The sequence below is a fragment of the Mustela erminea genome, chromosome 19 (genome assembly GCF_009829155.1).
Source record: "Mustela erminea isolate mMusErm1 chromosome 19, mMusErm1.Pri, whole genome shotgun sequence".
Classification (NCBI taxonomy): Eukaryota; Metazoa; Chordata; class Mammalia; order Carnivora; family Mustelidae; genus Mustela; species Mustela erminea.
In genome coordinates this window covers 17,631,447-17,657,293 of record NC_045632.1, presented here as the reverse complement: position 1 = coordinate 17,657,293, position 25,847 = coordinate 17,631,447, and the positions used below count along the sequence as shown (strand labels likewise).

At 39.2% G+C, this 25,847-nt stretch overlaps 1 protein-coding gene across 1 annotated transcript in view; it reads left to right on the top strand.

Moving 5' to 3' along the window:
* ZNF260 (zinc finger protein 260) overlaps positions 1 to 25,847 on the top strand; it is a 138,184-nt gene that overhangs the window by 91,935 nt on the left and 20,402 nt on the right. The window lies entirely within an intron of this gene.

Genomic DNA, 25,847 nt, shown 5'->3' with positions numbered 1-25,847 from the left:
TCATGACCCGAGCCGAAGGCAGATGCTTAACCGTCTGAGCCACCCAGGCACCCCTGAATCATGCCAATTTTAAAGTATATGTGCTGCAAAACTGAGCACACACATTTCATTTTTCAGGTCTCCGTTTACATTTTTTAATGTGTATCCATTAACAAATGATTGTAGCCATGGTTATTTTTTAATACTTTTGTCCTTTAACAGTTATACTAAAAACAAATGGTTATAACAGCACCATATTACAATATTCAAATAATGGAATTTGAGTATATATGTACCTATACTAATGTGTTTTACATTTTCATATTTTTTCATATTATTAATTAGTGCCATTTTATTTAAGTTTGAGTAACTCTTTCTAGAATTGCTTGTAAGGCGGGTGAAGTGGTAAACTCCCTCAGCTGTTCATCTGGGAAAGTCTCTTCTCATCCATTTCTAAAGCAATGGCTAGATAACATATTCTTATTGGCAGCTTATTTCTTTCACCATTAGAATATATACACCCACTCTTTCCTGGCCTACAAGGTTAAATCCACTGATAGCCTCACGTATGTTTCCTTCTAGATGAGGACCTTTTTTTTTTTTTTTTTGTCTTCCTGCTTTAAAATTTTCTTTGTCTTTGTTATTAGACTGTTTTACTATAATGCATCTTGGAGAAGATCTCCTTGGGTTAAATCTAGGGACCTATGAGCTTCCTAAACTTGACTGTCCAAATTGTTCCTCAGATTTGGGTAGCTCTCAGTCATTATTTCTCTAAATAAGCTTTCTGTCCCTTTCTCCATCTCTTCTCCTTCCAGGAGTCCACAGAATATATAAATTGCTTTTCTTAATGGTCTCCCTTAATTCATATAGGCTTTCTTAACCATTTTAATTTCTTTCTTTGTTCTTCTTTTAACTAAATGGTTTGAAATGACCTCTTGTCGAGTTTACAGTTTATCTCCTTTGGTTGGTCAAGTCTACTGCTGATCTCTGTATTTCATTTTATTACTTAATTGTATTCTTTTTTTTTTTAAAGATTTTATTTATTTGACAGAGCGAGATCACAAGTAGGCATAGAGGCAGGCAGAGAGAGAGAGGGGGGAAAGCAGGCTCCCTGCTGAGCAGAGAGCCCGATGCGGGACTCGATCCCAGGACCCTGAGATCATGACCTGAGCCGAAGGCAGTGGCTTAACCCACTGAGCCACCCAGGCGCCCACTTAATTGTATTCTTAAGTTCCAGTATTTCTCTTTGGTTCTTTTCTTATTTCTAACTCTCTGAAGTAAGTGTCATTTTGTTTGCATATCATTTTATTAATTTCATTGCATTCTATCTGTATTTTCTTGCAGTTTCCTCCTTGCACGTATTTTGAATTCTCCATCAGGGCAAACACAGATCTCCATTTCTTTAGAGTCAGATTCTGGAAAATTGTATTCCTTGGTTGCGGGGATCATGTTTCCTTGATTTTTCAGAAGATGTACTCAGCAGACTTACATTGCTTGGTGGGGAGAAACAAAAGAGTCACTGGAGAGAGTGGTGAGTGGATGGAGGAGCAATGGAAATGTTTGGGAACTGACTGGTGTGCTGCTGGATGAAAAGGAAAGTTTTCAATGTTATTCAAAATCCAGACGCATAAAAGAAAAAATTTTAATTTCACGTGAAGCCATGATGAAAATGGGCATAGTCTTAGAAACAGAGTCTAAAAAATTCCCCCAAAGAAAAGCCTAGGGCTACATGGCTTCTTTGTGATATGTTTGTTTGTTTGTTTGTTTTAATAATACCAATTCTTCACAATCTCCTTCAGAAAATAAAGGAGGGAATATTTCTCAATTCATTCAATGAAGCCAGTATTGCCCCAGTATTAAAACTAGAAAAAGTCACCATAAAAGTTAGAGACCAAAATACCCATGAACATAGAGGTACAAATCTTTAAACAAACAAACAAAAAAAACGGTGCAAACCAGGAGACCCTGGCTGGCTCAGTCAGTACAGCATGCAACTTTTGATCTCAGGGTCATGAGTGAGTTCTAGCCCCATGTTGGGCACAGAGGTCACTAAAGAAAAAGAAAAAAAAAAAAGAAGCAAATCAGGGGCACCTGCTGGCTCAGTTAGTGAAGCATGTCACTTGATCTTGGTGTCATTGGTGCAAGCCCCAGGTTGGGATAGAGTTTACTTAAAAAAAAAAAACTGCAAACCATATTTAGCAACTAACAAAAAAGATTATAAAACATGACCAAAGGGATTTATCCCAAGAATGCAAGATTGGTTTACAGCTAAAGGCCAATTAATATAATATTCCTTATTAAAAGAATAAAGGACAAAAATCTCATGATGATGTTTTATCATAAATGATTAAAAAGCACTTAAACATTTGAGATTTTTAAAAAATATTCAACAATGGGAGATTTGAAGAGAACTTCCTTATCGTGATAAAGAGCATTTACAAAAGATTCTACAGTTAACATTATTCTTAACAGTGAAATGTTGAATTCTTTATCCATAAGATAAGGAGTAATACAAAGATTACTGATTCTACACTATTCATTTATCTTCTACAGTATATTCTATCCAATGTTAAAAGACAACAAGATATGAAAGGATTATAAACTGAAACACACACACAAATGGTGTTTATTTGTAAATGACATAACTATGTATATAAAAAAGGGATTAGAGAACTACAGCCTGCGGTTTACCTACAAAATACAGAGTACGTAAATTTGGAAATAAAGTACTGATTCACAGCCCTGCCCATTCATTTATGTAGTATTGCTGAATAATGCTTTCATGTCAGAGTTGAACAACAGAGTTGAACAACTGTGCTGACTCTTGCACAGTCGAACAGCTGTGTGTAACTAAGGACTCTATCCAAACTAATACTAATAACCTACTGTTGACCAGAAGACTTACTGATAAGATGCAATTGATTATCACGTTTGGTTATATATATATATATATATATATATATATATATATATATATATATATAAAATGTATGGTATTCTTACAATAAAGTAGGCTAGAGAAGAAATGTTATTGAGAAAATCATAAGAGAAAATACATTTACAGTACTGTACTGTATTTATTGGGGGGGGGGGATATAAGTGTACCCATGAAGGTTAAATCATTTTGTTCAAGGGTCAACTGTACTTGCAAAGGATACCACATGGCCACAGTCTTGAAATCATCACTATTTGATCTTTTAAGAAAAAGTCTGACAATTGGATGCAGAAAATACAAAGCGACTTACAAAATATTATACAGCTAAATATTATAAAATTGATAAGCAGGTTTGGGAAGGTCACTGATACAAAGCTAATACACAAAAATCAATGTTATTTCTACATACTATATGCAGACTATGAAAATGAAAACACTAATAAAACACTTTGATTTACAACAGAATGAAAAACAATACACCTAGAAATAAATTTAACAACATAGACCTGGGGATCTGGGTGGCTCAGTAAGTTGAGCATCTGCCTTCAGATCATGATCTCAGGGTCCTGGGATAGAGCACCACATCAGGCTCCCCGCTCAGTGGGGAGTCTACTTCTCCTTCTGACCCTTCCCCCCCCATACTCTCTCTCAAATAAATAAAATTTTTTAAAAAAATAGTATAAGACTGTACAAGAAAAGCCAAAAAAGGATGCTGAGAGAAAATAAGGATCCAAATAAGTGGAGGGATAGTAGACTCAATAGTTAAGAAGGCATTTCGACCCAAATTGATCTACGGATTCAACAAAAATTCCTAGTAAAATCCCAGCAGGCTTTCTTGTAAAAAAATGACAAAAGAATCCTGAATTTTATGGGGAAATATAAAGAACCTATATCCAAACACTTTTGAAAGATAATGGAGAACCTACACTACAAGATTTCAAAATTTATAAACTACAGTAATTCAGATAGTCTGGTATTGGCATAAGGACTGCCATATATCTCAATGAAATAGAAAGTTGAAAAAGAAACCCTTGTATTTATGGTAAACTGATTTTTTAAAAGATTTTATTTATTTGGGGTGCCTGGGTGGCTCAGTGGGTTAAGCCTCTGCTTTTGGCTCAGGTCATGATCTCAGCGTCCTGGGATTGAGCCCCGCATTGGGCTCTCTGCTCAGCAGGGAGCCTGCTTCCCCACCCGCCTCTGCCTGCCTCTCTGCCTACCTGTGATCTTTCTCTCTGTCAAATAAATAAATAAAATCTTTTAAAAAAAAGAAAAAAATCTTAAAAAAAATCTTTTTTTTTAAAGATTTTATTTATTTATTTGATACAGAGAGAGAGAGGTCAAAAGTAGGCAGAGCAGTGGGCAGAGAAAGAGGGGGAAACAGACTCCAAGCTGAGCAGAGAGCCTGATGTGGGGCTCCATCCCAGGATCCTGAGATCACGACCTGAGACGAAGGCAGAGGCTTAACCCACTGAGCCACCCAGGTGCCCTGGTAAACTGATTCTTCACAAAGATGCCAATGTAACTCAATGGGGAAAGTCTAGTCTTTTCAAAAAATCGTACTCATACATACATTTACACATCCACATACAAAAATAAAAAGAACTAAGATCCATGTCTAATATGATATGCAATAAAACTTAAATAAAATGGATCACTACAAAAGTATAAGAGCCAAAACAATAGAAATCTTCTAAAGAAACACAGGACAAAATCTTTGTGAGTTGGGATTGAGCAAAAATTTCTTAGTTTGACATCAAAAACAAACATTAAATGAAAAAAATTCATAAACTGTACTTCATTATAATTCAAAAACCTTGCTATGCAAAAGACATTTTTAAGAAAATGAAAACACAAGGGCGCCTGGGTGGCTCAGTGGGTTAAGCCTCTGCCTTTGACTCTGGTCATGATCTCAGGGTCCTGAGATCGAGCCCCACACTGGGCTCTCTGCTCAGAGGGGAGCCTACTTCCTTCTCTTTCTCTCTCTGCCTGCCTGTCTGCCTACTTGTGATCTCTATCTGTCAAATAAATAAATATCTTTTAAAAAAAAGAAAAGAGGGCGCCTGGGTGGCTCAGTGGGTTAAGCCGCTGCCTTCGGCTCAGGTCATGATCTCAGGGTCCTGGGATCGAGTCCCGCATCGGGCTCTCTGCTCGTCAGGGAGCCTGCTTCCCTCTCTCTCTCTCTCTGCCTGCCTCTCCATCTACTTGTGATTTCTCTCTGTCAAATAAATAAATAAAATCTTTAAAAAAAAAAAAAAAAAAAAGAAAAGAAAAGAAAATGAAAACACATTCCAAAATACTTACACTAGGAGAAAATATTTACAAATTATAAATCTGATAAAGGACTTCTAACAAACATGTAGAAGACTCTCATAACTTAGTACTCAGTATTAGGAAGGCAAATAACTTAGTTAAAATATTAGCAAAAGCTGGGGTGTCTGGGTGGCTCAGTGGGTTAAAGCCTCTGTCTTCAGCTCAGGTCATGATCCCAGAGTCCTGGGATGGAGCCCAGCATCGGGTGCCCTGCTCAGTGGGGAGCCTGCTTTCCCCTCCTGCTCTGCCTGCCTCTCTGCCTACTTGTGATCTCTGTCAAATAAATATATAAAATCTTTTTTAAAAAAATCATAAACAGCCCAACAATGAAAACAGCCCAAATACTTCTTGAGCGGAGAATAGATAAACAACATGGGGTAAAACTATATAATGGAATACAATTCAGGAATAAAATGGAACTACTGATCAGTGATACAACATAGGTTTACCTCAAAAACATTATGCTAAGTTGAAGAAACCAAGCAAAAGAAGAATATACATTTTCATATACATCAAATTTCTAGAAAAGGGAAATCTACACATATACAATGCACTTCAGGTACTGCCTCTGTGAGAGTGTGAGCAAGGACTAACTGTAAACAGTACATCGATCTTTTAGGATAATAAAAATGTTTTAAAATCCAATTATGGTAATGGTTACACAACTAATAAATTTACTAAAAATGACTGAAATGGTGTGCTTGTGTGTCTCAGTCAATCATCTGCCTTTCACTCAGGTCATGATCCTGGAGTCCCAGGATCAAGCCCTGCATCAGGCTCCCCGATCATCAGGGGGAAGTCTGTTTCTCCCTCTGATCTTCCTCTCCCACTATATGTTCTGTCTCTCTCAATAAATAATCTTTAAAACAAAATAAAGCTCCATTGTTATTTTTATTTTTATTTAAGATTTTATTCATTTGACAGGGAGATCACAAGCAGGCAGAGAGGCAGGCAGAGACTGAGAGGGAAGCAGGGCTCCCACTGAGCAGAGAGCCCGATGGGGGCTCGATCCCAGGACCCTGAGATCATGACCTGAGGCGAAGGAAGAGGCTTAACCCACTGAGCCACCCAGGTGCCCCCAATGTTATTTTTTAAAAAACTATTGTTACACATTTATAATGGATGAACTATATTATGTAAATTGTATTTCAAAAGCTTTCATCAAGGGTTCATTTTTTCTTTTATTTTTATTTATTTGACAGACAGAGATGACAAGTAGGCAGAGAGGCAGGCAGGGGGAGGGGGGAGCAGGCTCCCTGCTGAGCACAGCCTGATGCGGGGCTGGATCCCAGGACCACTGAGCCACCCAGGTGCCCCTAAGGGTTCATTTTAATGTTGACGCATATTACTGAACTGCCCTTCAGAAAGCATATATCAATTGATATGAACACCAGTAATGTATGAAAATATTTTCCCTCACCTTGACAAATCTAGTTGATACTAAAATTTTGCTAGGTAAAAATTTTAACTTTAATTAACATTTTATCCTTATCAGTGAGGATATCTTTTCACATTTTTATGGACTAAGTTGTTTTGCCAAAATTCACATGTTGAAGCCCTAACACCAAAATAACTGTATTTGGAGACCAAGCCTTAAAGGGGTAATTAAAGTTAAATAATTCAAAAGGGTAATGTCCATAAAAAAGAAGTAAGAGACACCAAAGGCCACTCTGCTCTGAGAATGCAAATAATATATATAATATAGACCATGTGAAGACAGAGAAAGGCGGCAGTCAAAAGAGAGTTCGGGGGCTCTAGTCTGTGATGACAAAACAGGAGGCTCCTGAAACAATAACCTGTGGAAGGAATCCAGAAACCAGCTGAGCAATTCCTATACATCAGATTGACAAGAAAATCACACACTGGAAGAGGTTCAGCACACACAACTACTGGGAGCCACAGTGAACAACAACAAAATCGCTACATGAATAATCAAAAAGGTTTGGAAGATCCGAGAGCTGAAGCAGGATTCAACAGTAAGTTTCATCTCTTCAGTGAGGCCTCTCCTTTAAAACTGGGAGAGGTAACTGTTTTATCTAATGCACAGAAACTAATAAGGTAAAAGAAAAATGAAGAAAACAAAAGAACACGATTCAAATAAAGAAGATAAAACCCGATTAAAAGAACTCAATGTAGCTTTCTGCCTGTGGATGCTGCCGAGTAAGCATCGTTCAAGTCTCCCCTCCCACCGCCGTCATGTCTAAGTCAGAGTCTCCCAAAGAGCCTGAACAGCTGCGGAAGCTCTTCCTCAGAGGTCTGAGCTTTGAAACAACCGATGAGAGTCTGAGGAGGCATTTTGAGCAATGGTGAACATAAGTCTGGAAGACGGACTGGGTGGTAATGAGAGATCCAAACACCAAGCACTCCAGAGGCTTTGGGTTTGTCACATATGCCACTGTGGAGGAGATGGATGCAGCCATGAATGCAAGGCCACACGTGGTGGATGGAAGAGTTGTGGAGCCAAAGAGGGCTGTCTCAAGAGAAGATTCTCAAAGACCTGGTGCCCACTTAACTGTGAAAAAGATTTTTGTTAAAAAAAAAAAAAAAAAAAAAAAAAAGATTTTTGTTGAAGGCATTAAAGAAGACACTGAAGAACATCATCTAAGAGATTATTTCGAACAGTATGGGAAAATCAAAGTGATTGAGATCATGACTGACCGAGGCAGTGGCAAAAAGAGGGGTTTTGCTTTTGTAACATTTGATGACCATGATTCTGTAGACAAGATTGTCATTCAAAAATACCATACTGTGGGGACGCCTGGGTGGCTCAGTTGGTTGGACGACTGCCTTCGGCTCAGGTCATGATCCTGGAGTCCCGGGATCGAGTCCCACATCAGGCTCCCAGCTCCACGGGGAGTCTGCTTCTCTCTCTGACCTTCTCCTCACTCATGATCTCTCTCACTGTCTCTCTCTCAAATAAATAAATAAATAATCTTAAAAAAAAAAAAAGAAATACCATACTGTGAATGGCCACAACTGTGAAGGAAGGAAAGCACTCTAAGCAAGAGATGGCTAGTGCTTCATCCAGCCAAAGAGGTCGAAGTGGTTCGGGAAACTTTGGTGGTGGTCGTGGAGGTGGTTTTGATGGGAATGACAACTTTGGTCGTGGAGGAAACTTCAGTGGTCGAGGTGGATTTGGTGGCAGTCGTGGTGGTGGTGGATATGGTGGCAGTGGGGATGGCTATAACGGATTTGGTAATGATGGAAGCAACTTAGGAGGTGGCGGAAGCTATAATGATTTTGGCAATTACAACAATCAATCCTCAAATTTTGGACCCATGAAAATAGGCAATTTTGGAGGCAGAAGCTCTGGCCCTTATGGTGGTGGAGGCCAATACTTCGCCAAACCACGAAACCAAGGTGGCTATGGTGGTTCCAGCAGCAGCAGCAGCTACAGCAGTGGCAGAAGGTTTTAATTACTGCCAGAAAACAAAGCTTAGCGGGAGAGGAGAGCCAGAGAAGTGACAGGGAAGCTACAGGTTACAACAGATTTGTGAACTCAGCCAAACACAGTGGTGGCAGGGCCTAGCTGCTACAAAGAAGACATGTTTTAGACAATACTCATGTGTATGGGCAAAAAAGCTTGAGGACTATATTTGTGACTAATTGTATAACAGGTTATTTTAGTTTCTGTTCTGTGGAAAGTGTAAAGCATTCCAACAAAGGGTTTTAATGTAGATTTTTTTTTTTTTGCACCCATGCTGTTGATTGCTAAATGTAATAGTCTGATCATGACGCTGAATAAATGTCTTAAAAAAAAAAAACTCAATGTAACAGAAATAACCTATTTATCTCACTAAAAGATAAAAATAATGGTCATAAAGATGCTCAGTAAGATTAGGAGAGGATGCATGAGCAGAGTGAGTTTCAGAGGCACCTGGGTGGCTCAGTGGGTTACGCCTCTACCTTCACTCAGGTCATGATCTCAGGGTCCTGGGGTCAAGCTCTGCATCGGGCTCTCTGCTCAGCGGGGAGCCAGCTTCCCCCTCTCTCTCTGCCTCCCTCTCTGCCTGCTTGTGATCTCTCTCTCTGTGTCAAATAAATAAATAAAATCTTAAAAAAAAAAAAAGGAATTAGATGGGGCACTTAGGTGGCTCGGTGGGTTAAAGCCTCTGCCTTTGGCTCAGGTCATGATCCCAGGGTCCTAGGATCAAGCCCCGAATCGGGCTCTCTGCTCCGCAGGGAGCCTGCTTCCTCCCCTCTCTCTCTCTCTACCTGCCTCTCTGCCTACTTGTGATTTCTCTCTCTCTGTCAAATAAATAAATCTTAAAAAAAAAAAACTAAAATATTAAAAAAAAAAAAGGATTAGAAATCAATCACAAGAAGAAAACTTACTTATATGTGGACAGTAAACAATACACTCCTTACCAACCCATGGGTCAGAAAAGAAATCAAAAGAGAACTTTAAGGGCCACCTGCCTGGCTCAGTCAACGGAGCATGTGATTCTTGGTCTTGGGATTGTAGATTCAAGCCCCACATAGGGTGTAGAGATTACTTAAAAATAAAATCTTTAGGGGCACCTGGGTGGCTTAGTGGGTTAAAGCTGCTGCCTTCGGCTCAGGCCATGATCTCAGGGTCCTGGGATCAAGCCCCGCATCAGGCTCTCTGCTCAGTGGGGAGCCTGCTTCCCTTTCTCTCTCTCTGCCTGCCTCTCTGCCTACTTGTGATCTCTGTCTGTCAAATAAATAAATAAAATCTTTTTAAAAAATAAAATAAAATCTTTAAAAAGAGAGGGAGAAATTTAAAAATACTGAGACAAGGGGCACCTGGGTGGCTCAGTGGGTTAAAGCCTCTGCCTTAGGCTCAAGTCATGATCTCAGGGTCCTGGGATCGAGCCCCGCATCGGGCTCCCTGCTCAGCAGGAGGCCTGCTTCTCTTCCTCTCTCTCTCTCTGCCTGCCTCTCTGCCTACTTGTGATCTCTGTCAAATAAATAAATAAAATCTTAAAAAAAAATAAAAATAAAATACTGAGACAAATGAAAATAGAAAAACACAGCAAAACTTATGGGATGAACTAACACCATTCTAAGTGGGAAGATCATAGCAATAATCACCTACACTAAGAAACAAAGATCTTAAGTAGAATTCTGGAGAAGATGGTAGAGTAGGAGGATCCTAAGCTCACCTCCTCCCACAGATACACCCAGATAACACTGACATCAAGGTAAATAATCCAGAAAATGAACAGACTGGCAGAACAGACTCTGTACAAGCAGATGCAGAGAACAGGACACATCAAAAGTACTAAGAAAGGCAGAGATTTGGTTAGGAACCAAGCTTGTCCATGAGAGGGAGGTACACCCTCCATAGGCACTAATCAGGGAGAGGAGCAGATCCCTCACCAGGCACTCCAGGCATGGGGGACCCATACTGGGAAGATGAATCCCCATAACATTTGGTTTTGAACGCGTAGGGAGATTTTACAACTTTTACAAAGTTCTTATAATAAGGCTTAACACTGGGAACTTTAAAAATCAATAGCTTGGGATGCCTGGGTGGCTCAGTGCTTTAAAGCCTCTGCCTTTGGCTCAGGTCATGATCTCAGGGTCCTGGGATGGAGCGCCCATTGGGCTCTCTGCTTAGCAGGGAGCCTGCTTCCGCTTCTCTCTCTGCCTGCCTCTCTGCTTACTTGTGATCTCTGTCAAATAAATAAATAAAATCTTAATTAAAAAAAATCAATAGCTGGGGTCTGACAGAAACGGAGTTCCCGCCCTAAAACAGACACCATTACAAACAGCCACACTGAAATACAGCATACAAGCAGTGGTGTGAGGCACCTGGGGTATTTGCTAAGGATTTATTGGTTAATTTTGGAAGGTGTGTTGGAGGGGCAGGGATTTTCAGACTTCTCCGGAACAGAGAAGCTGGCGGCCACCATTTACCTTCTCTGACCCCCAACCGTGATACATGGACACCTGTGGGACCCAATGCAAACACTCTCCACCTAGCATGCGAACGGTCCCTTCCCCCTCACGGCTCTCCTGTGGAACTGCCTACTCCAACCCGTCTATAGCAGGAGTCCTTCCAAAGCGTTGCCAGAACCTGACAGTGTACAAGCAGCCCAAAAAGAAACCAGCACCACACCAAAGTGACTCTTGCCCTGAGGAGAGAAGCTAACCACACACATCAGTTCAACTGCGGGCCCAGCAGTAGGCTGGGGGCAGACATCTGGTCTGACTGCAGGTTTTGCCCACCCAAAAAACTTCTCGGGGATCAACACAGGGAGAGTCCCCTGAGTCTGGGGCTACCACAGCTCCGGCAAATGCCTGGTGTGCCCAACTCAAGCCCAAGGCAGCCCCAAACTGGCCCATTAACACAGGGACCAAACCCTGCTCACAACAGAGCCATTCCAGATGACTAGACTGAAGGCAAACATGGCTCAGCTACAAGAGTAGGACACACACCACTAAAGTGTCCTTGAACTGAATTCCCCTGAACTTTAGTCCCCTGCAGTGCCAGGTTCTAATGAACAGGGGATGTTATACAGCAGGACACTCCAGCTCTACTTCATAAGGCCACCACTTTCAAAGGCAGAAGACGTAGCTAACTTTCCTAACACAGAGAAACAAACACAAAGTGAGACAAAATGAGGAGACACAGGAATGAAATGAGTGAACATGACAAAACCATAATAAGAGCTAATGAAATAAGTAAAATACCTAAGAATTTAAGTGGTGGTCATAAAGATACTAACTGGACTTGAGAAAAGAATGGAGGACCTCAGTGAGACACTCAACTGAGAGAGAAAACATAAAAAAGAACGAATCAGAGATGAAGAACCTAATAACGGATATTAAAAATACACTACATGATGGGGCTCCTGGGTGGCTCAGAGGTTTGAGCCTCTGCCTTTGGCTCAGGTCATGATCCCGGGGTCCTAGGACTGAGGCCCGCACTGGGCTCTCTGCTCAGTAGGGAGCCTGCTTTCCACCCCACCCCACCGCCTGCCTCTCTGCCTGCTTGTGATCTCTCTCTCTCTCTGTCAAATAAATAAATAATATCTTTTAAAAAAAAATACACTAGGGCGCCTGGGTGGCTCAGTGGGTTAAGCCGCTGCCTTCAGCTCAGGTCATGATCTCAGGGTCCTGGGATCGAGTCCCGAATCGGGCTCTCTGCTCAGCGGGGAGCCTGCTTCCTCCTCTCTCTCTCTGCCTGCCTCTCTGCCTACTTGTGATCTCTCTCTATCAAATAAATAAATAAAATCTTTAAATAAAAATAAAAAATAAAAAAATAAAAAAAATACACTGCATGGAATAAGTAGTAGACTAGAGGAAGCAGAAGAGTGGATCAGCAACCTGGAGTAATGGAAAGCAATAAAGCTGAATAAGAAGAAAAATAATAATAAATAAAAATACACTAAGGGAACTCAGCAACATTATCAAGCATAATAACATTTGCAGTATAGGTATCCCGGAAGGGGAAGAGACAAAGAAAGGAGAAATCTGACTTTAAGAAATAATAGCTGAAAAATTTCTGAATCTGGGAAAGGAAATAAAAATACAGATCCAGGAGGCATAAAGCTTCCCCCGGCAAAATCAACCCAAGGAGATCCACACCAAAACACATCATTTCAATGCAAAAGAAGTAGTGAAGAAGAGAGAATCTTAAAAGTAACAAGAGAAAACAGTTACATACAAGAGAAACCTATAAGACAATTAGATTTTCAACAGAATCTATGCAGGCCAGGAGGGAATGGCATGATATATTCAAAGTACTAAAAGAAAAAACCTGCAGCCCCAAATATTCTAGTCAGTAAGGCTATCATTCAAAATAAAAGGAGAAATAAACTTTCCCAGACAAACATTAAAGAAATTCATCACCACTAAACCTGACTTACAAAAAATGTTAAAGAGGACTCTGAGCAGAAAGCAAAGACCATTAACAGGAATAAGAAAAGTAGGAAGCACAAAAGCAGTAAAATTAAGTATATCTATGAAAATCAGTCAAGGGATTTACAAAATAAAAAGATGTAAAATATGACATCATTACCTAAAACATGGGGGGGTAGAGATAAGAAAAAATTTAGTAATTTTAGAATGGGTTCAAAGTTAAGTGACTATCAACTTTATATAGACTGCTATACACAATGATGTTATATAGAAATCTAAAGGTAATCAAAAATTAAAAACTGGTAATAAATATGCAAAAAAAACCCCTCAAAAACCCACCCAAGGAACCCAAGTATATCACTAACAAAAGCCAGCAAACAGTGAGAGAAGAAAGGAACATGAACTACAAAACAACCATAAAACAAATATCACTATGTAACTTTCAATACTTACTTTGACTGTAAATGGACTAAACTTTGTAAGTGGACTAAATGCTCCAATCAAAAGATAGAGGGTGATGAAATGAATAAAAATGTAAGACATGCAGCATACAAGAGACTAAATTTCAGACCTAAAGACACATTCAGATTGAATATAAAGGGATAAAAAAGCATTTACCATATAAACAGAATTGACGACAAAGCCAGGGTAGCAATACTTATATTGGACAAAATAAATTCTAAAACAAGGACTGTAACAACAGGTAAAGGAGGACACTACAGAGATTAAGCTCATAGACCTCCTTCCTGATGATTTTTTGGATTTGACATCTAAAGCAAAACTAAACAAGTGAGATTAGATTGAATTAAAAAGTCAATATGAAATGGGAGAGAACATTTGCAAATAATATATAAGGGGTTATTATCCAAAATATACAAAGAACTCATATGATTCAATAGAAAAAAAAGATCCAATTAAAAATTTAACAGAGGCTCTCAAAAGACATTTTTCCAAAGACATACAAATGACCTACAGGTAGATGAAAAGGTACCCAACACCCACTAATCATCAGGGAAATGCAAACCAAGGCAATGCAAACCACAGTGAGATATCACCACATCTACTAGAGTAGCTATTACCAAAAAGTCAAGAAGTAGCAAGTGTTGGTGAAGATGTGGAGAAAGGGGAATGCTTCTGTACTGTTGCTGGGAATGTAAACTGGTATAGCCACTATGGAAAACACCAGTTTCCTCAAAGACTTAACAGAACCAGCATATAACAGAACCACCCAGCAATTCTAATTCTGGGTATTTACTGAAGGAAAGAAATCACTATCTTGAAAAGATATCTGTACCCCATGTTCACTGCAGCAGCATTTAGCACAGCTAAGACAGGGAATCAAACTACACATCCATCAATGAATGAATGGATACAGAAACTGTGTGCCTGTGTGTGTGTGTGTGTGTGCGCGCGCGCACATGCGCGCACGTGTGTTTATACATACGCACAAGCAAATATTATTTAGCCTTATAAAAGAAAGAAATTTTGCCACTTGCAACAACCTGATATATTTGAAAGCAGCTAGGAGAGTAGACTTGTATTCAAAAAATTTTCTAACAATGTGATGGATGATAAGTAAAGTTATTGTGGCAATCATTTTGCAATATATACATATAACAAATTACTTTATTGTACATCTAAAACTAATACCATGTGACATGTCAATTTAACTGAATAAAAAATAGAGTTCTCTCCAGAAACCAACTTGCTGACACCTGGATCTTGGACTTTTACCTTCCAGAAGCATGCCAAAATTAATTTCTGTAAAGTTACCCAGTCTGTATTATTCTATTAGGACAGCCTGAGAAGACTAATAAACTCATAGTTAAAGTCATTTTTATTTCCTGTTCTATGAACAATCTCTATATATTGCTTGTTCAATTTCTTTTGAATTATGTTTTCCTCTTATAGATTTGTGGTATCTCTATATCACTTAAAAAAATTTAGTTCTGGGGTGCCTGGGTGACTCAATCATTAAGTTTTTGCCTTTGGCTCAGGTCATGATCCCAGGGTCCTGGGATGGAGCCCAGCATGGGGCTCTCTGCTCAGCAGGGAGCCTGCTTCCACCTCTCTCTGCCTGCCTCTCTGCCTACTTGTGATCGCTGCCTGTCAAATAAATAAAATCTTTAAAACAAAACAAAACTTCTTTCTGTAGCTCTTTCTGGATTCTCCCTACTTGCTAGATTGTGATTCTGGGCATATACTTCTTTATTCATATAAACTAAACTATTTGTCACGCATTTCCACACGCCACACATAGGCATAGTCTTCTACAGCCCTGCAAGAATTATTAACTTTGTTTTTTTCCCCCTAGTACTAGCTACATGAATGGGGGATGCAGGCTGCTTGATAAGCGATCAAGGATAGAAGCAGAAAAATGTTCACCTTTAGCCCCAAAGGCTGACTTATAGCCTGAATAGTTCCGATAAGGTTTAAATACATGCTCACTGCTCCATTCCTAAAGGGTTTCACGACTGCCTGTAAATTTCCCTGTTAATACTGAACTGAATGATAAGTACCAGAGAAATCATGGGAGTAGAAATGTACAAGTAGAAATTCAAAGATATTTATGATATAATACTCCCTGGATGTCCCCTCCTCCTTGAGAACTAAGCATATAACCACCGGCTTCATAGGGCAAAAGGGCAGATTTCAGGGCTCAGCAACAATGGGATGCTGCCACATTCATGAAGCATTTAATAAAGCTAATTGAATCTTTAAAATGTACTCTGTTGAATTTTTTAAATTTAACAGTAGTCACGATTGATTAAATCATTGGCCATTGGTAACTGATTCAACCTCCAAACCTTCCCTCCACAAAAGTTGGAGGGGGACTAAAAGTTCTTACCCGCCAATCACCTGATTGGGGCCACTAGCAAGCAGCCCAGGCTTTGGTTATCTAATGATTTCCCAAAGCCACTTCATTAACAAAACAAAAAATATCTTGATAGGTCTCTATGCTTAGTAAATTGCAAGGGTTTTAGAAGCTCTGTACCAGAAAAGGCTGTGAAGAACAAATTCATTTATTTACTATAAATTACAGTATCACACTTAATAAAGTTGCAACTGAACTTTAAACAGCTTAAGGAATTTATACTAATCAAAATTAGTGATCGTTTAAATGCTTTTGAAAAGATGGTTATTGATATACTGTTCAGTAGATATAGAAATTTAATAAAGTAAGCCTTGAAGAAAACATGACTAACAGTGACTATCTTTCGACCACATCCAAAGTCCTGCAGATGCTAAAACATTCATACTCAGTTTGAAGATCATAGGATTAATATATTCCTTAGCACAAGACTGCCCTCCTCTAGAGGCAGAGTTAACACATGTAGAGGATCCTTAGAGTAACACAAACTTAAGGCATCCTGTGTGTGTTTCTTCTGTGCAACCATAAAGTATCACTGCTATCACTTATTAAGTATTTACTATTCTTTCATCAAATAGCTACTGAGCACCATTCATTGTGTTAAATGAAGACTTAACTAAACTGACAAGAAACTCCTTTCATAAATCTCATAGTTACAATGGAGAGAAATGCTACTACATATTTCATATCTATAAATTTTTTTAAAGATTTTATTTATTTATTTGACAGAGAGAAATCACAAGTAGATGGAGAGGCAGGCAGAGAGAGAGAGAGAGAGAGAGGGAAGCAGGCTCCCTGACGAGCAGAGAGCCCGATGCGGGACTCGATCCCAGGACCCTGAGATCATGACCTGAGCCGAAGGCAGCGGCTTAACCCACTGAGCCACCCAGGCGCCCCATATCTATAAATATTTTTTACCAAGTAACTTTCCTATATGTACAACTTTAAATTCTTTATTATAATTTAATATTGTATAATTGTATAAAATTTTTGGATATGAGACTTCATTTTTAAGAAAAGCTCCCTCTTCTTTCTTTCTTCTTTTTTAAAATTTCTTATTTATTTGAGAAAGAGAGAGAACAGGGTGTGGGGGAGAGGGGAGAAGTAGGCTCCCAGCTGAGCAGGGAGCCTGCTGCAGGGGCTCGATCCCAGGACCTCGAGATCATGACCTGACCCAAAGACAGATGCTTAACCGACTGAGCCACCCAGGCACCCCATGAAAATCTCCATTTTCAGGGAGCCTGGGTGGCTCAGTCGGTTAAGCGGTTGCCTTTGGCTGAGGTCATGATCCCAGGGTCGAGTACCGCATGAGGCTCCCTGCTGAATGGGCAGCCTGCTTCTCCGTCTCCACTATTTGTGCTCTCATGCACACACACACACACTCTCTCTCTCAAATAAATACATAAATTCTTAAAAAAAAAAAAAAAAAGGAAGGAAGGAAGGAAAGGAGAAAAGAAAGACAGACTCCATTTTCCCTTCCAAAACAAATAGCTAGGGGCACCTGGGTGGCTCAGTCACTGGGTTTCTGCCTTGGGCTCAGGTCATGATCCCAGACTTCTGGGATGGAGCCCTGCATCGGGTTCCCCACTCAGCGAGAAGCCTGCTTCTCCCTCTCCCATTCCCACACCCCCTGCTGTTCTCTCTCACTCTCACTCTCTCTCTGTGTCAAATATATAAATAAATAAACAAACTTAAAAAGACAACAACAAAAAAATCAAATGGCTAATGATCTAATAATCTTGAACTGGGCAAAAAGACCCTTGGTCTGACCCAGAAGCGGCAACTGTTTTACAAGCAATTATCTGTAAAATCAACAGGGCAACGACATCTTGATCAATAAAATTGCTGGCTGTGGACTTTCTGAAGACAGAATAACTAATGCATAGGAGGAATAATTTCATTTATTAACACCAAGAGAACACAATTGTACACAATGTAATTGTAATTGTACACAATGTAATCACACTGCTTCTGCCCATGAATAAAAATTAACTTTTTTTCTTTTATCCAAATAGGTAATTGCCCCCCACATCTTTTCTCAGAAAAACCCCTTGCTTTCATCTTGCAGGTGGGATACTTTTCTGGTTAATCCCGGAATCTGTGTTCCATAAACTGATTCTTCCATTCCAAATAACCAGCAGGACTGGGAGAGCTTGGAGGACACTGGATCTTCTCTTAGAAAGAAGACAGGACAAAGAGCCTGTAAACTTACCGTGTGGAAATAACGATCTGGCACCTGGGGCACACGGTGGGAAGGTTAGTTATTCAACTCAAAGTGTGTCACAGACAGGTAGCCTTTGCAGTCAGAGAGACCCCTCTAGGAACAAAGAAATGGCAAGAGCCACTTCCCTCCCTCACCTGTCAGCATAAGCACAGGGCCACCTGTGGGAACTAGTTCAGGGCCCACCCTCCCTAAATTACTTACACCAAAACTCCCCACCCAGCCCCAGAACTCCAGAAGATTGGTCCTTCCCACTTAGCTTTCCTCTGTTCCAGCATAGCAAGCCAGCTCCCCAAGAAGACAAGCTCTAATCCTTGCCAACACCTTGCCTCCAGACCTGGGAGCTTTTGGTTCCAGTGGCAGCAATGACAGGTTTGATTTCACAAGCAGACCAGAGCACACCTAGTAAAAATGTACCACATTCAGGGCAGGGACCAAAAACTGCCCAGAACAGGCAAAGACAGTTTTCGCAGTCAACTGACCTGGAGGATACAGCAGCCTGCACACAACAGCAGAGCACATGCAGAACACGTTGGAAAAACTCCCAGAAGCAAAAGGCCCTAGGGAACATGGGACACTACACAGTAGAGCACTATAGGACCTCCTCTTCATAAAGCCACTACGGTGAAGAACAGAAGACACAGCTGACCTTTTTAACACAGAGAAACAGGTACAGAGACAAAATGAGAAGACAGAGGAATCTGTCCCAAATGAAAGAACAGGACAAGGCCACGGAACAGGACAAGACCACAGCTGGGGATCTAAGCAAAACAGAAGTAATATGCTTGATAGAGAATTTAAAGCAATGATTATAAGATACTCACTGGTCTTGACAAAAGAGTGGAAGATATCAGTGAAACAATTAACCCAGGGATAAGGAATAACATAGCAGAGATAACACGTTCGATAAACAAAATAAGACACACATTTGATGGAATGACAATAGTCTATAAGAAGGAGAGGAACAAATGAATGACCTAGAGGACAGTAGTGAAAAGTAATCAAGCTGAACAAAAGAGGGGAAAAAAGAATTATGCAAACCAGGAACAGATTTAGGGAACCCAGTGACTCCATCAATAACAATATTATATAGGAGTCGCAGAAGAAGAAAAAGGAAAGCAGAGAATTTATTTGAAGAAACAAAAGCTGAAAACTCCCTAATGTGGGAAAGGAAACAGATATCTAGATCTAGGAGGCACAGAGAACCCCCAACAAAATCAACAAAAGCAGATCCACATCAAGACAATCATAATCATGTTGACAAAATATAGTAACAGAAAAAATACTAAAAGCAGCAAGAGGAAAGAAAACAGCTGCATACAGAGGTGCCTGGGTGGCTCAGTGGGTTAAGCTGCTGCCTTAGTCTCAGGTCATGATCTCGGGGTCCTGGGATCGAGTCCCGCATCGGGCTCTCTGCTCAGCAGGGAGCCTGCTTCCCTCTCTCTCTCTGCTTGCCTGTCTACCTGCGATCTCTCTCTGTCAAATAAATAAATAAAATCTTAAAAAAAGAAAGAAAGAAAGAAAGAAAACAGCTGCATACAAAGGGAACCCCAAGGCTATCAGCAGATTTTCAGCACAAACTTTCCAAGCCAGAAAGGACTGGCATGATATATTCAAGGCTGAATGGGAAAAAACTGTGGCCAACAATACTCAACCAGCAAGGTTATCATTAAGAATAGGAGAGACCAAGAGTTTCCCACACAAACAAAAACCAAAAGAATTCATGACCACTAAACAAGCTCTGCAAAAAATATTAAAGAGGACTATTTGAGTGGAAAGGATAAACTAAAAATGACAGTATGAAGGTAGGAAACACAACGGTAGCAAAAAAGAATATTTCTATAAAAAAATCAGTCAAGAATCTCACACACACACAAAAGAATGTAAAATATGACACCCTATACCTATAACGGGATGGGAGGAGTAAAGAATGGGTTCAAACCTTAATGATCATCAATTTAATACACACTGCTATATGTAGATGTCATATATATACCTAATAGAAACCATAAACCAAAAATCACTAATAGATATGCAAAGAAAAAAAGAAAGAAACCCAAATATATCACTAAATAAAACCAGCAAACCACGAAGGAGTGAAAGATGAGAAAGTATCAGAGAAAGTCTTCAGAAACAACTACAAAACAAGTAATAAAAATGTAATAAATACAAATAAAAAGTAATAAATACATATCGATAATTACTTTGAATGTAAATGGACTGAACGCTCTAATTAAAAAGCACAGGGTGACATGGGGCACCTGGGTAGCTCAGTCAGTTAAGTGTCAGACTCTTGGTTTCAGTGCAGGTCATGATCTGTCATAAGATATAGCCCTGAGAGATTCAAATTAAAACCACATTGAGATATCACCTTACACCAGTTAAAATGGCCAAAATCAGCAAAACAGGAAACAACATGTGTTGGAGAGGATGTGGAGAAAGGGGAACCCTCTTACACTGTTGGTGAGAATGCAAGTTGGTGCAGGCACTTTGGAGAACAGTGTGGAGATTCCTCAAGAAATTAAAAATAGAGCTTCCCTATGACCCTGCAATTGTACTCCTGGGTATTTACCCCAAAGATACAGATGTAGTGAAAAGAAGGGCCATCTGTACCCCAATGTTTATAGCAGCAATGGCCATGGTCGCCAAACTGTGGAAAGAACCAAGATGCCCTTCAACGGACGAATGGATAAGGAAAATGTGGTCCATATACACTATGGAGTATTATGCCTCCATCAGAAAGGATGAATACCCAACTTTTGTAGCAACATGGACGGGACTGGAAGAGATTATGCTGAGTGAAATAAGTCAAGCAGAGAGAGTCAATTATCATATGGTTTCACTTATTTGTGGAGCATAACAAATAGCATGGAGGACATGGGGAGTTAGAGAGGAGAAGGGAGTTGGGGGAAATTGGAAGGGGAGGTGAACCATGAGAGACTATGGACTCTGAAAAACAATCTGAGGGGTTTGAAGTGGCGGGGGTGAGGGAGGTTGGGGGAACCAGGTGGTGGGTAGTAGAGAGGGCACAGATTGCATGGAGCAGTGGGTGTGGTGCAAAAATAATGAATACTGTTATGCTGAAAATAAATAAAAAATAAATTAAAAAAAAAAAAAAAAGATACAGCCCTGAGTCAGAGTCCTCGCTCAGTGTTGAGTTGGCTTTGGATTCTCTCTCTCCCTCTCCTTCCGCCCCCCCCCCCCCACAACTTGCATGCACTCTTTCTCTCTTTCTAAAATAAATAAAATCTTTAAAGAAAAAAAAAAAAAAAGACATAAAGTGACAGAAGGGATAAAAAAAAAAAAAAAAAGACCCATCTATATGCTGCCTACAAGACTCATTTTAGAACTAAAGACACCAGCAGATTGAAAGGGAGAGAATGAAGAAACATTTATTATGCAAATGGATGTCAGAAGAAAGCCATAGTAGCAATAAAATATATCACACAAAATGGACTTTAAAACAATGGCTGTTGTTTTAAAACAAGAGAGAAAGAAGGACACTATATAACAGTTAAGGGGACAATGCAACAAGAAGATATAATTGTAAATATTTACCTACACAATATGTGAGCACTTTAAGCAGTTAATAACAAATATAAAGAAACTAACCTATAATGCAATAATAGTAAGAGACATTAACATCCCACTTACATCAATGGTCATATCATCCAAACAGAAAGTCAACAAGGAAAAAAAGGCTTTGAATACACACTAGACCAGATGGATGTAACAGATATAACAGATATATTCAGAACATTCCATAATAAAATAGTGAAATACACACTCTTTTCAAGGGCATGTGGAACATTTTCCACATCAAATCACATATTAGGCCAAAAAACAAACCTCAACAAATTCCAAAAGACTGAATGAAGTTGGGGGGACCTGGATGGCTCAGTTGAGTGTTTCAGCTCAGGTCATGATCCCATGGGTTGTAGGACTGAGCCCCGTTGTGGGCTCTGGGCTCAACAGAAATGTTGCTTGGAATTCTCCCTCCCTCTCCCTCTGCCCTTCCCCCTGCTTGTACTCTCTTTTTATCTCTCTCCCAAATAAAAAATAAATCTTAAAAATAAAAAAAAGATTGAATGAAGTTGTAACCATGCATCTTTTCTGACCACAACACTGTGAAACTAGAATTCAACCACAAGAAAAAAATATGGAAATATCACAAACACATGGAGACTAAATAACGTGCTACTAAACAATGAATGGGTCAACCAGGAAATAAAAGAATAAAAAAATACATGGAAACAAATAAAAATAAAAATACAATGGTTTGAAACCTTTGAGATGCAGCAAAAGTGGTTCTAAGAGGGAAGTTTATACTAACACAGGCCTACCTCAAGGAGCAAGAAAAATCTCAACATAAGCTTAGAAGCTAACATAACCTAAAGGAGCTAAAGAACAATAAACAAAACCTAAAACCAGCAAAAGGAAGGAAATAATAAAGATTAGAACAGAAATAAATGGTATAGAAACTAAAAAACAAAAATATAAAAACCAAAAAAAATAAAAAATTAAAAAAAAATAAAAACCACATTAGAACAGATGAATGAAACCAGGAGCTGGTTCTTCGAAAATATCAATAAAATTGATAAGCCTCTAGCTAGATTTATCAAGAAAGAAAGAGAAAGGACCAAATAAAAACACAAACGAGAAAGGAAAATAACCAACACCACAGAAATGCAAGAGATAATGAAAAACTACATGCCAACAAACTGAACATTGTAGAAGAAATGGATAAATTCCTAGAAACATATAACCTACCAAAACTGATGCAGGAAGAAAATTTGGACAGAAGCAATAATCAAAAACTTCCAACAAACCAAAGTCCAAGACCAGATGGCCTCACAGGCAAATTCTACTAAACATTTAAAAAGATTTAATATTTATTCTCAAACTATTAAAAAAAAAAAAAGAGGAAGGAAAACCTCCAAATTCATTCCATGAGGCCAGCATTGCTAGTATCAAAACCAGATAAAGACACCATAAAGAAAGGGGACTACAGACCAGTATCTCTGATGAGCAGAGATGCAAAAATCTTCAACAAAATACTAGCAAACTGAAACCAACAATACATTAAAAAAAAAAATCATTCACCCTGATGAAGGGGGATTTATTCCTGGGTTGCAAGGGTGGTTCAATATTTGCAAATGATACCCAATACATCACATATCAATAGAAAAAAGGATAAGAACCATATGACCATGTCAATAGATGCAGAAAAAGCACTTGACAAAAGTACAATACCCATTCATGATAAAAACCCTCAAAAAAGTAGTATTAGAATATACCTCAACATAATAAAGGCCATATACAAAAAACCCACAACTAACATCATCCTCAGTGAGGAAAAACTGAGAGCCTTTCCTGTAAAGTCAGGAATAAGATAAGAATGTCTACTCTCACTTTTATTTAACATAGCAACTGAAGTTCTAGCCACAGCAATCAGACAGCAAGAAATAAAAGGCATCCAAATCAGTAAGGAAGAAGTACAACTTTCAGTATTTGCAGATGACAGGATACAATATGTAGAAAACCCAAAACACTCCATCAAAAAACTGCTAGAACTGATAAATGAATTGAGTAAAGTGTCAGGATACAAAATAAACCTATAAAAACCTGTTGCATATCTACCCACCAATAATGAAGCAGCCAACAGCATTTTTCAAAGAAGTAGAACAATCCTAAAGTTGTAAGGAACTACAAAAGACCATGAATAGCCAAAGCAATCTTGATAAAGAAAAGCAAAGCTGGAGGCATTACAATTCCTGACTTCATATTATATTTATTACAAAGCTGTAGTAATCAAAACAGTATGGTACTGGTGCAAAAACAGACATATAGATTAGAATAGAAATGACAGAATAGAACCGACAACTAAATGGTAAATTAATCTTTGACAAAGCAGGAAAGAATATTCAATGGGAATTCTCTTCAAAAAACAAGTATGGGAAAACTGGACGGCAACATGCAAAAGGGTGAAACTGGACCACTTCCTTGCATCATACGCAAAAATAAATTCAAAATGGATTAAAGACCTTAATGTAACACCTGAAATCATAAAAATCGCCGAAAAGAAGACAGGAAGTAATTTCTCGAACACTGGGGCCATGGCAACTTTTTTCTAGATAGGTATCCTGAGGCAATGGAAACAAAAGCAAAAATAAACTATTGGGATTCCATCAAAATAAAAAAGCTTCTGCACTGTGACGGAAACAATCAACAAAACCAAAAGCAGCCTATGGAATGGGAGAAGATACTTGCAAATGACATATCCAATAAAGAGTTAGTTTCCAAAATATAAAAGAACTTATTAAATTCAACACCCAAAAAACAATCTAAGAAAAAGTGGGCAGAAAACATAAACAGACATTTCTCCAAAGATACACAGATGGCCAACAGACACATGAAAGGATGTCCAACACCACATCAGAGAAATACAAATCAAAACTACAAGATCTCACCTCACAGAATGGCTGAAATCAACAACACGAAAAACAACAGCTGTTGGTAAGGATGTGGAGAAAAAGGAACACTTGTGCACTTTCGTGGGAATGCAAACTGGTGCAGCCACTGTGGAAAACAGTATGGAGCTTCCTCAAAAAATTAAAAACGGAACTACCCTACTATCTGATCTCGAAATCATACTACTGGGTATTTACCCAAAGAACACAAAAACATTAATTCAAAGGGATACATGCATCTCTATGTTTATAGCACCATTACTTAAAATAGCCAAGATATGGGGCACCTGGCTTGCTCAGTGGGTTAAGCCTCTGCCTTCTGGTCAGGTCATGATCCAGGGTCCTGGGACTGAGTCCCGCATCCAGCTCTCTGCACAGTAGGGAGCCTCCTTCCCCCCCGCCCTCTTTCTGCCTGCTTCTCTGCCTACTTGTGATCTGTCTGTCAAATAAATAAATAAAATCTTAAAAAAAAAAATAGCCAGGATATGAAAGAAGCCAAAGTGTCCACTGATTGTGAAAGGAAAAAGAAGTGTGGTATATACATACAATGAATTATTATTCCGCCACAATAAAAGAATGAAATCTTGCCATTTGCAAGGACATGGAGGGAGCTAGAGAGTGTAATGCTAAGTGAAATAAGTTATAGACAAATACCATACGATTTCACTCATATGTGGAGTTTAAGTGAGCAAAGAGGAAAAACAAACACAAACCAAAAAACAGACTATTAACTATAAACAAGAAACTGATGGTTACCAGAGAGTAAGAGGTTTGGGTGGGGGAAGAGGAGAATAAATTGTTGGAAACAGGTGATGGGAATTAAGGAGTGCATGTGTGATAAGCGCCCCCATGAGATTATAATTTAAAAAAACTACATTCTCAAAGAATTTTCAATTATGTGATGTTACAGTACCACTTAAACGAAAATATGGATATATGTGTGTATATGAATCTACATGTTTATATATGTATATAAGTACAACCAATATACTCAGCACTCAATAAAATGTACTATTTGTGTGGGCCTGGGTTGCTCAGTCTGCTAAGCAACCCACTCTTGGTTTCCCTCGCGTCTTGGTCTCAGGATCCGGGATCCAACCCTGCCTCCTGCTCCATGCAAAAATCAAGAGTAGGCTTGAGACTCTTTCCCTCCCGCTGCCCCTCTCCCTTCGCCATTTGTGATTTGTGCGCACATGCTCTCTCTCTCTCTCTCATAAATCTTTTAAA